We start from the raw sequence: 14431 nt of genomic DNA on the forward strand, positions 1-14431 counted from the left end.
GCCTGCACTTTTCGGCTTGCTGCTGCTGCAATCCACGCGTTTTAGATCTGCATAACTCCACCTCTTTAAACACAGCACCTTCACCCCCTGCTGTTCCCACCCGCCTCAACACCGTTGGAAGGGAGGAGAACCAATTAAGGCGGGGGGTGGGGTGGAACGAGCAGCTGTCTACCCTTAGCAGGAGGGCTGCTGATTACATACCTCTCCTGCTGCTGCTGCTGCTGGCTGTCCAGCAGCAGACTGAAGGTGGCTGCTGCTGTGCACAGGTATATAAAGGCTCAGAGCCTATTATGACACGCGCAGCCAGCGTTCCATTGCCACATTCCATCTACTGCAGGCAGGATACCTGGCTGGCTGAATGTCTCTGAGAAGCTCACAGAGACCGCCATAAGCAACAGTTTAACAGAATGCCACAGACTAATCAACCAAACTTTTTGGGTTGGGTTCTCTTTTATAGTCTGCAGGCATTAAATGAAAGAAGTCAGTGTTCCAGCAGAGGGAGACAACGTTTCAGAAAAGGCATTGTAGCAAACCAAAAAAGAAATTTTAAGCGCAGCAGAGTAACCAGCGCACATACCTGTTAGCTCAGGTGAGTTTAAAAGGCTGCTGTTGATAACAAGGGCATTTGCTAAATAGATGGTGTGTGTGCAACAATATACTGAAAGGTCAATTATATTGTGCAGCTTATCTCACCACCTGTAGTTATTTAGGTGAAAGCTCCAAAATGCTTGCCTAATATGTCTGTTTATCCAAAAGGAAGTAAAAAGGGAGAGCTAGAAAGATAGCATTGCATTACATTACATGGCAATGCAATGCACAGTTGCTGAAGTTGAACCAAAATGAGCTTGTAATCTGGCTTCTGCAACTTTGAACATGAAAAATCCAATGAGGAGAAGAAAAGCAAAGCCAAAGAGTCCATCCCAAAATCCGACAAACAAGCAAAATGAACAAAAAACATTGAATTCAATTCTTTCTGATTTTAGAAACTGCATTAAAGAAGGGGTGCACCGGTCCTGGAGATACTGCAATACCAGGTCAATGCGTGGAGTGGACAGAGCAAGCTCTTTTTCCATCTCCCTGTTCTAAAAATCCATTTAATATATGGTCCCCAGATAGGGGACGTATCAGATATTAAACTGATAAGAACAGATACTACACTTGATCTTAGCCAAAAGGCCGAGAAGCGATAACCAGAATTGGTTTCAAACTACGGAGCCACCCAAGGATCCTGAAAAGTCCATTTGTGGAGATGAGCTCCTGGACTCCCGTTAAGAAGACATGTTGTCAACCTCTAGATCCCTTACATGCCTGCACTTTTCGGCTTGCTGCTGCTGCAATCCACGCGTTTTAGATCTGCATAACTCCACCTCTTTAAACACAGCACCTTCACCCCCTGCTGTTCCCACCCGCCTCAACACCGTTGGAAGGGAGGAGAACCAATTAAGGCGGGGGGTGGGGTGGAACGAGCAGCTGTCTACCCTTAGCAGGAGGGCTGCTGATTACATACCTCTCCTGCTGCTGCTGCTGCTGGCTGTCCAGCAGCAGACTGAAGGTGGCTGCTGCTGTGCACAGGTATATAAAGGCTCAGAGCCTATTATGACACGCGCAGCCAGCGTTCCATTGCCACATTCCATCTACTGCAGGCAGGATACCTGGCTGGCTGAATGTCGCTGAGAAGCTCACAGAGACCGCCATAAGCAACAGTTTAACAGAATGCCACAGACTAATCAACCAAACTTTTTGGGTTGGGTTCTCTTTTATAGTCTGCAGGCATTAAATGAAAGAAGTCAGTGTTCCAGCAGAGGGAGACAACGTTTCAGAAAAGGCATTGTAGCAAACCAAAAAAGAAATTTTAAGCGCAGCAGAGTAACCAGCGCACATACCTGTTAGCTCAGGTGAGTTTAAAAGGCTGCTGTTGATAACAAGGGCATTTGCTAAATAGATGGTGTGTGTGCAACAATATACTGAAAGGTCAATTATATTGTGCAGCTTATCTCACCACCTGTAGTTATTTAGGTGAAAGCTCCAAAATGCTTGCCTAATATGTCTGTTTATTCAAAAGGAAGTAAAAAGGGAGAGCTAGAAAGATAGCATTGCATTACATTACATGGCAATGCAATGCACAGTTGCTGAAGTTGAACCAAAATGAGCTTGTAATCTGGCTTCTGCAACTTTGAACATGAAAAATCCAATGAGGAGAAGAAAAGCAAAGCCAAAGAGTCCATCCCAAAATCCGACAAACAAGCAAAATGAACATAAAACATTGAATTCAATTCTTTCTGATTTTAGAAACTGCATTAAAGAAGGGGTGCACCGGTCCTGGAGATACTGCAATACCAGGTCAATGCGTGGAGTGGACAGAGCAAGCTCTTTTTCCATCTCCCTGTTCTAAAAATCCATTTAATATATGGTCCCCAGATAGGGGACGTATCAGATATTAAACTGATAAGAACAGATACTACACTTGATCTTAGCCAAAAGGCCGAGAAGCGATAACCAGAATTGGTTTCAAACTACGGAGCCACCCAAGGATCCTGAAAAGTCCATTTGTGGAGATGAGCTCCTGGACTCCCGTTAAGAAGACATGTTGTCAACCTCTAGATCCCTTACATGCCTGCACTTTTCGGCTTGCTGCTGCTGCAATCCACGCGTTTTAGATCTGCATAACTCCACCTCTTTAAACACAGCACCTTCACCCCCTGCTGTTCCCACCCGCCTCAACACCGTTGGAAGGGAGGAGAACCAATTAAGGCGGGGGGTGGGGTGGAACGAGCAGCTGTCTACCCTTAGCAGGAGGGCTGCTGATTACATACCTCTCCTGCTGCTGCTGCTGCTGGCTGTCCAGCAGCAGACTGAAGGTGGCTGCTGCTGTGCACAGGTATATAAAGGCTCAGAGCCTATTATGACACGCGCAGCCAGCGTTCCATTGCCACATTCCATCTACTGCAGGCAGGATACCTGGCTGGCTGAATGTCGCTGAGAAGCTCACAGAGACCGCCATAAGCAACAGTTTAACAGAATGCCACAGACTAATCAACCAAACTTTTTGGGTTGGGTTCTCTTTTATAGTCTGCAGGCATTAAATGAAAGAAGTCAGTGTTCCAGCAGAGGGAGACAACGTTTCAGAAAAGGCATTGTAGCAAACCAAAAAAGAAATTTTAAGCGCAGCAGAGTAACCAGCGCACATACCTGTTAGCTCAGGTGAGTTTAAAAGGCTGCTGTTGATAACAAGGGCATTTGCTAAATAGATGGTGTGTGTGCAACAATATACTGAAAGGTCAATTATATTGTGCAGCTTATCTCACCACCTGTAGTTATTTAGGTGAAAGCTCCAAAATGCTTGCCTAATATGTCTGTTTATCAAAAAGGAAGTAAAAAGGGAGAGCTAGAAAGATAGCATTGCATTACATTACATGGCAATGCAATGCACAGTTGCTGAAGTTGAACCAAAATGAGCTTGTAATCTGGCTTCTGCAACTTTGAACATGAAAAATCCAATGAGGAGAAGAAAAGCAAAGCCAAAGAGTCCATCCCAAAATCCGACAAACAAGCAAAATGAACAAAAAACATTGAATTCAATTCTTTCTGATTTTAGAAACTGCATTAAAGAAGGGGTGCACCAGTCCTGGAGATACTGCAATACCAGGTCAATGCGTGGAGTGGACAGAGCAAGCTCTTTTTCCATCTCCCTGTTCTAAAAATCCATTTAATATATGGTCCCCAGATAGGGGACGTATCAGATATTAAACTGATAAGAACAGATACTACACTTGATCTTAGCCAAAAGGCCGAGAAGCGATAACCAGAATTGGTTTCAAACTACGGAGCCACCCAAGGATCCTGAAAAGTCCATTTGTGGAGATGAGCTCCTGGACTCCCGTTAAGAAGACATGTTGTCAACCTCTAGATCCCTTACATGCCTGCACTTTTCGGCTTGCTGCTGCTGCAATCCACGCGTTTTAGATCTGCATAACTCCACCTCTTTAAACACAGCACCTTCACCCCCTGCTGTTCCCACCCGCCTCAACACCGTTGGAAGGGAGGAGAACCAATTAAGGCGGGGGGTGGGGTGGAACGAGCAGCTGTCTACCCTTAGCAGGAGGGCTGCTGATTACATACCTCTCCTGCTGCTGCTGCTGCTGCTGGCTGTCCAGCAGCAGACTGAAGGTGGCTGCTGCTGTGCACAGGTATATAAAGGCTCAGAGCCTATTATGACACGCGCAGCCAGCGTTCCATTGCCACATTCCATCTACTGCAGGCAGGATACCTGGCTGGCTGAATGTCGCTGAGAAGCTCACAGAGACCGCCATAAGCAACAGTTTAACAGAATGCCACAGACTAATCAACCAAACTTTTTGGGTTGGGTTCTCTTTTATAGTCTGCAGGCATTAAATGAAAGAAGTCAGTGTTCCAGCAGAGGGAGACAACGTTTCAGAAAAGGCATTGTAGCAAACCAAAAAAGAAATTTTAAGCGCAGCAGAGTAACCAGCGCACATACCTGTTAGCTCAGGTGAGTTTAAAAGGCTGCTGTTGATAACAAGGGCATTTGCTAAATAGATGGTGTGTGTGCAACAATATACTGAAAGGTCAATTATATTGTGCAGCTTATCTCACCACCTGTAGTTATTTAGGTGAAAGCTCCAAAATGCTTGCCTAATATGTCTGTTTATCCAAAAGGAAGTAAAAAGGGAAAGCTAGAAAGATAGCATTGCATTACATTACATGGCAATGCAATGCACAGTTGCTGAAGTTGAACCAAAATGAGCTTGTAATCTGGCTTCTGCAACTTTGAACATGAAAAATCCAATGAGGAGAAGAAAAGCAAAGCCAAAGAGTCCATCCCAAAATCCGACAAACAAGCAAAATGAACAAAAAACATTGAATTCAATTCTTTCTGATTTTAGAAACTGCATTAAAGAAGGGGTGCACCGGTCCTGGAGATACTGCAATACCAGGTCAATGCGTGGAGTGGACAGAGCAAGCTCTTTTTCCATCTCCCTGTTCTAAAAATCCATTTAATATATGGTCCCCAGATAGGGGACGTATCAGATATTAAACTGATAAGAACAGATTTTTTTTTTTTCCTCAGATTAAGACCCACATTAATTTATGCATCATAGCGCATATTCACATAACGGGTTCTCAAATCATCATTCGGAAAAACAAAAACAAAATCCCAAAAAACACAACCCTGCAATTAACTGTTACTTACTGTAAGAAGTCCAATGTGAAAAGTTCCAGAGTGCTTCTGCTGCTGTCTCACCATACTTCTTTTTATCCAATAAATAGGCATAAAACAGTCTAGCAAGAAAAATCTTTCTGCATTCCATGGGGGAAAAAACAATCTTTTTAAAAATCACCAAATTCCGAACGTCCCATAAAACCTCTTTATATATGACAAAAATAATCCAGCTTGCCCGCTTCCTTTGCGAGTACTTAAAATCTTGACCTATTAAAATCCTTTCAAAATCGAAACAATGAAAACCAACTAAAGCAACAAACATACGTGACAACAAGGTAAAAACTTTTTTAGCAAAAAAACAGTCCCAAAAAATATGCTGTATTGTTTCCACCTTATTGCAACCTTCCCTAGGACATAGTTCTTGAACCTTTATCCCCCGGTCATTCAAAAAAGCCCTTGTTGGCAAGCATCCATGCAACGCCATCCAGGTTACATCCTTCTGTCTGTTGCTGATTCCACGCATGAAAAAAAGCTTCCACACCTGTCCAGACTGTGCATTATTACAAAACGGCACATCACATAACATCTCCTTCTTCTTAATACCTGAGACAATCAGTTTTTTGTCCGGTCTAACCATGGAGCTTATCCCATTTTGATCATAGAAGGACCTAAGCACCACATAAAAAAACGGTATCACAAAGGAAACTGGTTTTCTTAAATCCTTCTCACACCAGCTCCATTTCTGGAAAAGCCGTCCTGCTAAATATTTGCACATGTCCGCAGTCCTGTTATTGCACTGGGATAATTTATAAATGTTCAAAGAATAATGCATTCTTAAAAATAAGTCAATGTTAGGAAAATCACAACCCCCATTTTCCACAGAACACATAACCATTCCTCTTCTTAGTTTCTCCATTTTGGATCCCCAAAAAAACACAAACAGTTTCCTTGTCACTCTCTTTGTCCAAAGCACAGCAGGTGGGAAAATCAAAGCAGTGTACAGCAGAAGCGGGAGAATCACAGACTTGATTACCAGCACTTTCCCTCTCAGCGACAGGTTCCTTAGTTTCCAAAAGTTCAACTTCTGATCCATTTTGTCTTCTAGAATCTTCAGGCTGCTTTTCCCTTTCAGTTCCTTCTCAAAGATGACACCAAGAACCTCAATTTCCTCCCTACTCTCCACTCCTGCCACGTTAACCTCAACCTGCCTCCCAAAGTTACAAAGCTGGCACTTTCCCCAATTCACCGCCATACCAGCCACACAACAAAAAATCCTTACGTGCAAATTCACTCTATTGAGATCCGCCTGTGAACCACAAGTAAAAACAATATCATCCATATAACTTAAAGACTTGACTGGACCCCCGGATCCCCCAGGAATAAAAACACCAGCCACACACTTGTCAACTTGCACACTTTTTAAAAGGGCCTCCACCACACAGATAAAAAGAATTGGTGACAGGGGACAACCCTGCCTAACTCCCGATAAAATATTAAAACTGGAACTCACATGCCCATTAACTAAAATCTGGCTACTGACCCCACAATAAAAACTCTTAATGACCATCAATAATTTATCCGGAACACCAAGGTGACTTAAAGCAGAGAACAAAAATCTATGTGATATTTTATCAAAGGCTTTCTCCAGGTCCACCGACTGTAACAAAAGAGCATTCTTATTCAAATTAGCCTGATAAATTAAGTCTCTTAGAAGCAGCAAATTATCTGAAATTTTCCTACCAGGCACTGCACATGCCTGATACTCCCCCACCATATCACCTATCACATCTGCCAGTCTACCAGCCACAATTTTAGAAATAATTTTGTAATCACTGTTTAACAATGTTATGGGCCTCCAATTTTTAATATCCCTCATGTCCCCTTTCTTATGAATCAGCGTAACAATCCCCCTACGCATAGAAACCGATAAAATCCCATGAGTAAAACCATATTGCACCACCCGGGAAAACTCCACACCTATAATATCCCAAAATCTAACATAAAATTCAGCAGGAAGACCATCACAGCCTGGCGTCTTGCCTTTCGCCAAGCCATCCACTGCCCGTCTAATTTCATCTTTCCCAACCTCCTCACTTAAAAACCCAATTTTCTCCTCAGGAATATTATTAGTTAATACTTTGCAATAATCATTAATTTCCGCATCACTGGCTCTACTATCGTTAGAGAAGAGTGTTTCATAAAAGGAAAGAATACTGCCAATCATCTCATCCCCAGATACCTCCCCTGCAGGAGAAAAAACAGACTTAAAAACCCCTTTAGGTTTAAAACATTTTTTAAAAAAGTATCTCGAACATTGCTCATTTTCCTCCATGTGCTTTATTTTTGCCTTAAACATAATAGTCTTCCCTTTTTCAATAAGTATCTTCTTCAGTTCGTCCTTCAAATCTGCAATCTCTTTATCCACCTCCATCCCCGCTCTCTTAAACTTATGGAGTACTTCCAATTTTGAAATAACAGCAGCATCATGATCCCTTTTGGCTTTCGCTCTCCTAAAACACCCCCCTTTAAAATAACATGCAAATTTCTCCTTAGCCCAGTCCCACCACTCTAGCAAATCTTTAAAAAGGTGCTGTTCAGACACACAAGACAAAAACACTTTATTAAAACCAACCTTAACACTCTCCTCTTCCAGCAGGCTTACGTTCAGCTTCCAGAGTCCCTTTCCAAAAGCCAGGGACTCAGCTATACACAGATCTACCACTATCATCTTGTGGTCAGAAAAAGTCGTCATCACGTGGTTGCACTTGGCCACCTTAATCCCTTCAGACATAAAACATAGTCAATTCGGGAAACACTACGTCCACTATCTGATATGTATGTGAACTTATCACTTGGCCCAACCATCAGACCAGCATCCGTGTAGCGTAAATCCTGCACAATCTGATTTAAAATATTAGACGTAACATCAGTCCTACCTTCCGTAGAGCTCTTACGATCTTTTGCGGATCTGACACAATTAAAATCTCCAGCCACTATAGTGAAGTCTCTGCCTGGTAAAAACAACTTTAGAGACTCCAAAAACCCAACTCTTGCTTGTTTATCAGCAGGGGCATAAACATTAAAAACCCGTACCCGCTGACCTAAAAAATCCACTAATAAAAACAGACATCTCCCAGGTATGATTACTTTAAACTCTAAAACCTTTAGACTGGAATTACACAGTAAAATGCCCACCCCTTCATTCCTGTTTTCTGAGCATGGGGACCAAAAAGATTGCCCCTTATTCCACTCACTCTCATGCGGGGCAGATTTAATTACACATTCCTGCAGACAGACAATATCTGCATTCACACTCTCAATGTACTCCAGTATCCCTGCTCTCCTACAAGCAGAACCAATCCCTCGTACATTCAGAGAAGCAACACACAACGCCATCATAACAACAGGAAAAAATCTCCACCATACCCGATCCATCATGAACCAGGAGAAAACCCACTCCTGCCACCCACTTTTCTACGTATATCAGGCGACTCAGAACTCGAGTCCCTGTTAGAATAACCTGGTCTTAGGGAGACTGGATCTTCCTGCCCCCCAGACCAACACCCCTCCACCTTACTTCTTTTAATCACGGAGGCATAACTCTCCTCCTTGCCATCATCTTCCTCCTCATTTTCACTCCAATCACTGTTAACCCTATCACGCTGCTGAGGGGTTATAGTTCCATCCGAATCAGAATCCTCCTCCTCCAAAACCTCCATTTCCTCACCCCCATCTCTTCCCAAAACAGGATTCACTGACTCCGCCATATTAGACAAATCCATCCCATCACCCGGGCCATGCACATCAGCTACTTTGTTTATTACTTCCAGCCCCTCCCTCAAACCAACTTTCTTCTGGCTCCGCCCCTTTTCCTCCATCTTGGGCACCGCATGGTCTCTTCCCCTACCACCATCTTGTTTTTGGCTTTCCCCCTCTGAGTCTGAGCCTTCGCCCTCCTCCCCACTTTCCTGCCGAGTCTTCTTCTGCCTCTCTTCAGCGTCCACCTGTGACCTAGGAATCTGAGCCCACAATCTACATTTCCTTGCAAGGTGATCTGCATGTCCACACAAATCACACACCTTATTCATTGGGCAACCACTTGCAACATGCCCAGATTTCCCACAACCTCTACAAACATCACCTTGCACTGGACAATCTTTCTGAACATGTCCAAACTCATGACACTTCCTACAATATTCCATCTGTCCATTATAAAAACAAAATCCCCTTTCTCCTCCGATAGAAAACTGTGCAGGAATGCTCTTGGCACCCCCAATAGCTCTATCATCCGGTCTCAGTTTTACAACATATCTCCTCTTGCCATTTAGATAATTGTATTTGTTCTTCATTCTTCCCAAAAATTTAACCTCACTACAATACCGAGCTAAAAAATTGGAAACAGTCTCATCCGGAACTTTAGGGTTATACATGTGCACAACCACATACTTATATGTCTGCTGGAACAGAGGTTCCAGTGCAATAAACTCTAGGCATTTCAATTCCTTTTCTTCCTTCATTCGTACCAACTCCATGTAGACTCTCTGGCAAATACTCAAAGAAACAAAAGTGATATCATAAATTCCTTGTTTCTGAAAATCCTGCAGTGCCAATACATCCGTTACCTTCAAGCCATTAATGTTCTTCAAGACATCAACGCAAACTTGGTCCAAACCGATTTCTCCTTCATGACCTGCAGCCACCTTCAGACGGACCGAGTCCTCTAATCCACGTGTTTTCTCCACCATTTTTACAGCAGATAAACACAATCGCCGCTCAATCGCACACTAGGGCCCCACAAGGGGGAACCCCAGTCACAACTGCCCTCCAAACAACACCAGCAGCAGAAAACCACCACTGATCTTGCCAAAAGCCCGAGAAGCGATAACCAGAATTGGTTTCAAACTACGGAGCCACCCAAGGATCCTGAAAAGTCCATTTGTGGAGATGAGCTCCTGGACTCCCGTTAAGAAGACATGTTGTCAACCTCTAGATCCCTTACATGCCTGCACTTTTCGGCTTGCTGCTGCTGCAATCCACGCGTTTTAGATCTGCATAACTCCACCTCTTTAAACACAGCACCTTCACCCCCTGCTGTTCCCACCCGCCTCAACACCGTTGGAAGGGAGGAGAACCAATTAAGGCGGGGGGTGGGGTGGAACGAGCAGCTGTCTACCCTTAGCAGGAGGGCTGCTGATTACATACCTCTCCTGCTGCTGCTGCTGCTGGCTGTCCAGCAGCAGACTGAAGGTGGCTGCTGCTGTGCACAGGTATATAAAGGCTCAGAGCCTATTATGACACGCGCAGCCAGCGTTCCATTGCCACATTCCATCTACTGCAGGCAGGATACCTGGCTGGCTGAATGTCGCTGAGAAGCTCACAGAGACCGCCATAAGCAACAGTTTAACAGAATGCCACAGACTAATCAACCAAACTTTTTGGGTTGGGTTCTCTTTTATAGTCTGCAGGCATTAAATGAAAGAAGTCAGTGTTCCAGCAGAGGGAGACAACGTTTCAGAAAAGGCATTGTAGCAAACCAAAAAAGAAATTTTAAGCGCAGCAGAGTAACCAGCGCACATACCTGTTAGCTCAGGTGAGTTTAAAAGGCTGCTGTTGATAACAAGGGCATTTGCTAAATAGATGGTGTGTGTGCAACAATATACTGAAAGGTCAATTATATTGTGCAGCTTATCTCACCACCTGTAGTTATTTAGGTGAAAGCTCCAAAATGCTTGCCTAATATGTCTGTTTATCCAAAAGGAAGTAAAAAGGGAGAGCTAGAAAGATAGCATTGCATTACATTACATGGCAATGCAATGCACAGTTGCTGAAGTTGAACCAAAATGAGCTTGTAATCTGGCTTCTGCAACTTTGAACATGAAAAATCCAATGAGGAGAAGAAAAGCAAAGCCAAAGAGTCCATCCCAAAATCCGACAAACAAGCAAAATGAACAAAAAACATTGAATTCAATTCTTTCTGATTTTAGAAACTGCATTAAAGAAGGGGTGCACCGGTCCTGGAGATACTGCAATACCAGGTCAATGCGTGGAGTGGACAGAGCAAGCTCTTTTTCCATCTCCCTGTTCTAAAAATCCATTTAATATATGGTCCCCAGATAGGGGACGTATCAGATATTAACCCCTTAATAACATCTGACGTACTAATACGCGTCTGTGCCCTGGGACTTAAGAGCCAGACCCGTATTAGTACGTCATCGCGATCGCGCCCGCACACAGGCTGTGCGGGCGCGATCGCCGCCGGGTGTCAGCTGATTGTCACAGCTGACACCCGGTACTATGTGCAGGGAGCGGTCACGCACCGCTCCCAGCACATTAACCCCCGCGATGCTGCGATCGAAGTCGATCGAAGTCGATCGCGGCATTGGGGGGGCAAGGGGAGGTGATCGGCGATACTCACCTCCTCTTCCGGCTTCCAGCGCAGTCTGCAAAGGCTTCCCGGGTGTTGCCATGACGACCCGATGTCGTCATGACAACATCCGGGTCACCAGAGAGCAGGAAGATTGCTTGGACATGCGCAGTGCATCTCCAAGCAATCTTCACACTGTGCATTTCTGACAGCTTGCATGGCATAGGGATGGTGCTCCATTCCTGTGCCATGCAGGCGATCAGAAAAAAAAGTGAAAGTCCCAGAGTGGGACAAAGTAATAAAGTGTATAAACTGTGTGAAAGTGGAAAAAAAAAAAAAAAAAAATGTGCAAAAATATTATAAAAAAATAAAAAAAATAATACACCAAAAATAAAAATATAATGTACCCATCAATAAATATTATTATAAAAAAAATAAAAAAAAAACAATAAAAGTACACATATTTGGTATCGCCGCGTCCGGAACAACCTGACCTATAAAACTGTCCCACTAGTTAACCCCTTCAGTGAACACGGTAAAAAAAAAAAAAAAAAAAACAAGCAAAAAACAATGCTTTATCACCATACCGCCAAACAAAAAGTGGAATAACACGCGATCAAAAAGACGCATATAAATAAAAATAATACCGCTGAAAACGTCATCTCGTCCCGCAAAAAACAAGCCGCCATATAGCTCCATCAGCCGAAAAATAAAAAAGTTATAGCTCTCAGAATAAAGCAATACTAAAAAATATTTTTTTCTATAAAATAGCTTTTATTGTGTATAAGCGCCAAAACATAGAAAAATGATACAAATGTGGTACCGCTGTAAACGTACTGACCCGAAGAGTAAAGCTGCCTCATCAATTTTACCACACGCGGAACAGAATAAAAAAAAAAAAAAAAAAACAATTCCTGAATTGTTGGTTTTTGTTTATTCTGCCTCCCAAAAATCGGAATAGAAAGCGATCAAAAAATGTCACGTGCCTGAAAATGGCACCAATAACAACGTCAAGTCATCCCGCAAAAAACGAGCCGTCACATGACTGTCTGCCAAAATCTGGAAAAATTATAGCTCTCAAAATATGGCGATGCAAAAACTAGATTTTACAAAAAATGCGTCTTTTAGTGTGTGACAGCTGTCAGTCATAAAAACCCCATATGATTCTGGCATTGCTGTAATCACACCGATCCGAAGAATAAAGTCGTCTAATCACTTATACCGCACAAGGAACGGCGTCAAAAATAAACTCTTGAGTTAGGATTGGGCTAGGGTTAGGGCTGGGTTTGGGGCTAGGGTTGTGCTGGGGCTAGGGTTGTGCTGGGGCTAGGGTTTTGCTGGGGCTAGGGTTGTGCTAGGGTTAGGGCTGGGGTTGGGATTTTTTTCAAAAGTAAGAAAAAAAGATGACGATATGGCGACTAGTGTTGAGAGCAAGTGCTCGCTACTTGAGATTGCATCGGGTGCTCTGGTATGCATTTAGTATCGTGGGTATTTGAGTGACATGCTCGAGTCTCTGCCCCATATGCTTCGCGGCCAAAAAACTTTATGGGGATTGCCTGCCATGCACGAGCGATCCCCGCATGTTTTTTTTTGGGTGTCTAATAACCGTGAAACATGCGGAGCAGGGACTCGAGCATGTCACTCGAGCACTTGAGCAAACTCAAGTAGCGAGCACTTGCGCTCAAGAATAATGAAAACTTATTCAATATGATGACCTAATGTAAACAAATAATGTGCCGTACCTCTGGGTTCAAAATGTTCACTATACACCTTAATAAAATCTTTGAGGGGTATAGTTTCCAAAATGGGGACACTTGTGGGGGAGCTCCACTGTTTAGGCACATCACGGGCTCTCCAAACGCGACATGGTGTCCGCTAACAAATTGAATGGAAAATCGGCTCAAATTGTTAGCGGACGCCATGTTGCGTTTGGAGAGCCCCTGTGTGTCCAAACATTGGAGCTCCCCCACAAGTGACCCCATTTTAGAAACTAGACCCCCCAAGGCACCTATCTAGATGCATAGTGAGCACTTAGAACCCCCAGGTGCTTCACAAATTGATTCGTAAAAATGAAAAAGTGAAAATAAAACACTTTTTCATTTTTATGAATCAATTTGTGAAGCACCTGGGGTTCCAAGTGCTCACTATGAATCTAGATGGGTGCCTTGGGGGGTCTAGTTTCCAAAATGGGGTCACTTGTGGGGGAGCTCCAATGTTTGGGCACACAGGGACTCTCTAAATGCAACATGGTATCCGCTAACAAATTGAATGGAAAATCGGCTCAAATTGTTAGCGGACACCACATTGCGTTTGGAGAGCCCCTCTGTGCCCAAACTTTGGAGCTCCCCCACAAGTGACCCCATTTTGGAAACTAGACCCCCCAAGGCACCTTTCTAGATGCATAGTGAGCACTTGGAACCCCCAGGTGCTTCACAAATTGATTCGTAAAAATGAAAAAGTGAAAAAAAAAACACTTTTTCATTTTTATGAATCAATTTGTGAAGCACCTGGGGTTCCAAGTGCTCACTATGCATCTAGATAGGTGCCTTGGGGGGTCTAGTTTCCAAAATGGGGTCACTTGTGGGGGAGCTCCAATGTTTGGGCACACAGGGACTCTCTAAATGCAACATGGTATCCGCTAACAAATTGAATGGAAAATCGGCTCAAATTGTTAGCGGACACCACATTGCGTTTGGAGAGCCCCTCTGTGCCCAAACTTTGGAGCTCCCCCACAAGTGACCCCATTTTGGAAACTAGACCCCCCAAGGCACCTTTCTAGATGCATAGTGAGCACTTGGAACCCCCAGGTGCTTCACAAATTGATTCGTAAAAATGAAAAAGTGAAAAAAAAAACACTTTTTCATTTTTATGAATCAATTTGTGAA

At 43.6% G+C, this 14431-nt stretch overlaps 4 non-coding genes and 1 pseudogene across 4 annotated transcripts; all 5 read right to left on the reverse strand.

Moving 5' to 3' along the window:
• Nucleotides 1-997: 997 nt before the first annotated feature.
• LOC141246406 (U2 spliceosomal RNA) lies at nt 998-1188 on the reverse strand. The gene has a single exon (XR_012309999.1). It is a non-coding gene; the product is annotated as a U2 spliceosomal RNA (small nuclear RNA).
• A 1115-nt stretch (nt 1189-2303) lies between these two features.
• On the reverse strand, nt 2304-2494 carry LOC141246407 (U2 spliceosomal RNA). The gene has a single exon (XR_012310000.1). It is a non-coding gene; the product is annotated as a U2 spliceosomal RNA (small nuclear RNA).
• Nucleotides 2495-3609: 1115 nt separating this feature from the next.
• LOC141246409 (U2 spliceosomal RNA) lies at nt 3610-3800 on the reverse strand. The gene has a single exon (XR_012310002.1). It is a non-coding gene; the product is annotated as a U2 spliceosomal RNA (small nuclear RNA).
• Nucleotides 3801-4918: 1118 nt separating this feature from the next.
• On the reverse strand, nt 4919-5107 carry LOC141246421 (U2 spliceosomal RNA). Its single transcript, XR_012310013.1, has one exon. It is a non-coding gene; the product is annotated as a U2 spliceosomal RNA (small nuclear RNA).
• A 6073-nt stretch (nt 5108-11180) lies between these two features.
• On the reverse strand, nt 11181-11355 carry LOC141246427 (U2 spliceosomal RNA; annotated as a pseudogene).
• Nucleotides 11356-14431: the final 3076 nt, after the last annotated feature.

This window comes from Phyllobates terribilis, unplaced genomic scaffold (assembly GCF_046119375.1).
Source record: "Phyllobates terribilis strain yellow unplaced genomic scaffold, ASM4611937v1 Scaffold_2549__1_contigs__length_124670, whole genome shotgun sequence".
Taxonomy (NCBI): domain Eukaryota; kingdom Metazoa; phylum Chordata; class Amphibia; order Anura; family Dendrobatidae; genus Phyllobates; species Phyllobates terribilis.